A 3,503-nucleotide genomic window follows, 5' to 3' on the forward strand; every position below is an offset into this window, starting at 1 on the left:
TTTTTTCATAATAATAATGACGTGTTCTACAAAGTAGTAGCACATTATTTTATTATATCATCAATGGTTTTCGCAGGGCACGCGATGTACAGAATATTTTAGGGGTACCTTGGGTTACATTATTGGAATTTTAGTAAGGATCCCTAATTTTTTTCATAAAAGACTAACCTTTTGGGGAAGGTTTAACGACGGAGAGAAAGATCTTCCACCGAGCGGGTGATATTGCTCGGTAGACCGACGGTCCGAAAGTTGTTTTTTTTTTCCTACCTAAGCTGGTAGCCTGAAGCAGCTATTCCAGCGTAACCGTGGCTAGTAGGTGAGCTCACGAGGCTCAAACCTGACGACGATGCTAACACGAACCCTAGCAAGAGTCGTGGTTCGCAGAATCTAACACCGGATCGGAAACGCGACCCACTGAGAAGATCCGGCGAGAAACTCAGTGGGCTGTGTCTGAGAGTTAATTTACTCGTCGAGCCCTTCGTCGCAAGCGACGGGTTCGACGAGAACGGTGACCGGTGCTTGTAGTACCTAAAAGCACCGTTAGTGGATCGGGAGGATCCGAGATGACGTGTTTTGGGCGACGTCGACTGCTTTCCATTCTGTCCGCAGGATCGGGAAAGTAGTTACCGGCGGCCACGATGAGAGGGTTCTCGTGTCGTGCCGCTTTATCGAAGTGGCGCATCGACGCCGACTGTAGATACTTACTGATGGACTCTAAGTCCAGGTCGTCATGGAGGTCGACGTTCCTGACAAACCACGGGGCTCCGATGGCTATCCTGCAAAAACGGGATTGAATAATTTGGAAGGATTTTAAGTGAGTGCGGGCCGCGTGAGCGAACACTACACTTGCATAGGTCATGACGGGGCGTATGCAAGTTTTGTAGAGTGTCACCTTATTGCTAAGGGACATTTTACTTCGCCTGCATATCATCAGGTAGAGACGTCCAAGAATGAAGGCGGCACGATCGCGTACCGTCTTAATATGGGGGCGGAACGTCATCCTTCTGTCGAGAGTGACGGCTAAATCGGTTCAGTAGTTTCGGAGCCTATTGAATACAAACAAACAAACAAACAAATCTTTACTCTTTATAATATTAGTATAGAACTATAGATTTTACTACTCTTGAACAAATTGGTTTGTTACCTGCGTCTTTACTGTCCTCACTGCCCTTTTTTCCCTACCTATGCTGATAGCCTTAAGAGGCTATTTCAGCTTCGCTTTGACGTGTACGGGGCTGAAACCGGTAGTGTTGCTAACATTGGCCCTACAACAAATCCCACCCCTCCTGGCTGAGCCCTTGCTCGCTCACCTACCCTGGTAAAACTGGAAAGGGCTCTGGGCCAACAGTAATCTCTCAGACATAAAGAAAAACATTTGGACTGTCAGTCTACCGAGCAATATCACCCGCTCGGTAGAAGATCTTCCCTTTGTGATATACCTACAGCAAGATCATTTGATTCCTTAGCGAGGGTCAGGTTCTGAATATGCTTCATCCATTCAATTGGCCACTACATATGATATAGAACCACCTGCGGGCTAATTATACTACGACGAAGGGACTCAATATAATCGTATTGAATCTTTTTATAAAGCTGTGATATTAGGGCTGTGAACACGTCATTACGGATCCTCCTGATCCATTAACGGTGCTTTTAGGTACCTCAAGCACCGGTCACCGTCCTCGCCGAACCCATCGCTTGCGACGAAGGGCTCGACGAGTAAATTAACCCATAGGCGCATTTACGTTGTAGATGTCTATGGGCTCCAGTAGCCGCTTAACATCAAGTGGACTGTGAGCTCGTCTACCCATCTAAGCATTAATAAAAAAGACACAGCCCACTGAGTTTCTCGCTGGATCTCCTCAGTGGGTCGCGTTTCCGATCCGGTGGTAGATTCTGCGAAGCACTGCTCATGCTAGGCTAGTGTTAGCAACACTCCGGCTTGAGTCCCGAGAGCTCACGTACATGCTAGGGTAAAGCTGAAATAGCTCCTCCAGGCTATCAGAAAAAAAGTGGACGATTAAGTGGTTATTTAAGTTATTCCACAAATTGGAAAGAGTTGGTCCAACGTTTTGATTGGACCTTGGGCTAAGCGATTTGTTCATAGATCCTTCAGCACACTCGTGTGTCTACAAATTTTGGCAAGTATTATGAATACTCCATGTTTAATTCTTTTTTTTTATTGTAATGAAAATTAGCTTATTCGCCGACGACACAACTGCTTACTATTCGAGTAGGAGCAGGTCCCTAATCGCGAGAAAACTTCAGCGCAGCCGTAGCCCTAGGACAGTGGTTCCGAAAATGGTGCATAGACATTAACCTAGCGAAAAGTACTGCGGTGCTATTTCAAAGGAGAAACTCCACACGAATTTCCTCCCAGATTAAGAGGAGTAATCTCACACCCCCGATCACCTTCTTCGGCCCTGGGCCAGGAAGGTCAAGTACCTGGGTCACCTTGGATGCACCGATGACATTCCGACCGCACATTAAATCAGTCCGCGACCGCACCGCGTTTATTCTCGGCCGACTTTATCCTATAACCTATAAGCGGAGTAAAATGTCCCTTCGAAACAAGGTGACGCTTTACAAAGCTTGCATAAGGCCCGTCATGACTTACGGGAGTGTAGTGTTCGCTCACGCGGCTCGAACGTACATAGATACCCTCCATACCCTACAACCCTGCTTTTGCAGGTTAGCTGTCGGAACTCCATGGTTCGTGAGGAACGTTGACCTACAGGATGACCTGGGCCTTGAATCGATCCGGAAATACTTGAAGTTTTTTACTGGTGGTAGGAGTCGCTTGAGAGACTCTTGAGAGGACTCTTGTAAGTCCGCGCAGGTGGGTACCACCACCCTGCCTATTTCTGTCGTGAAGCAGTAATGCGTTTCGGTTTGAAGAGTGGGGCAACCGCTGTAACTATACTTGAGACCTTAGAACTTATATTTCAAAATGGGTGGCGCATTTACGTTGTGGATGTCTGTTAACACCAGGTGGGCTGTGAGATCATTCACCTATCTAAGAAAAAAAAAATGAAGCGTCGAAACGGTACTTCGATAAGGCTCTGCGTCGTGATAGCTGCCATATCGTTACCGCCACAGACTACTCCCCGAATCCTGATCACGCAAGAGTTAATCATCGTCGACGCCCTAGACAAGTCCTTACGGATCCATCATAACCCTAGGAGTAAAGATTCCGGCAACCGTACTCGTTGAACTCGATAAACAGTTCAATGTACATCCTAATCCATGTATCAGCTCGCTGAGTTTCTCGCTGGATCTTCTCAACAGGTCACGATTCCGATCCGGTAGTAAATTCATTCGCGAAGCAATTGCTTTTGAGGCTTTAGGTCTCCTTCGGAGGCGTTCGGGCAGCTGATAGCAAATCCCACCCCTCCTGGCTGAGCCTTTGCTCGCTCACCTGTCCTGGTGAAACTGAATAGGCCTCAGGGCTACCAGTAATCTTTCAATAATAATAAAAAATTGTAAGGAAATCATACAAAATA

Source organism: Bombyx mandarina, chromosome 20 (assembly GCF_030267445.1).
Source record: "Bombyx mandarina strain Sakado chromosome 20, ASM3026744v2".
NCBI classification, from domain to species: Eukaryota; Metazoa; Arthropoda; class Insecta; order Lepidoptera; family Bombycidae; genus Bombyx; species Bombyx mandarina.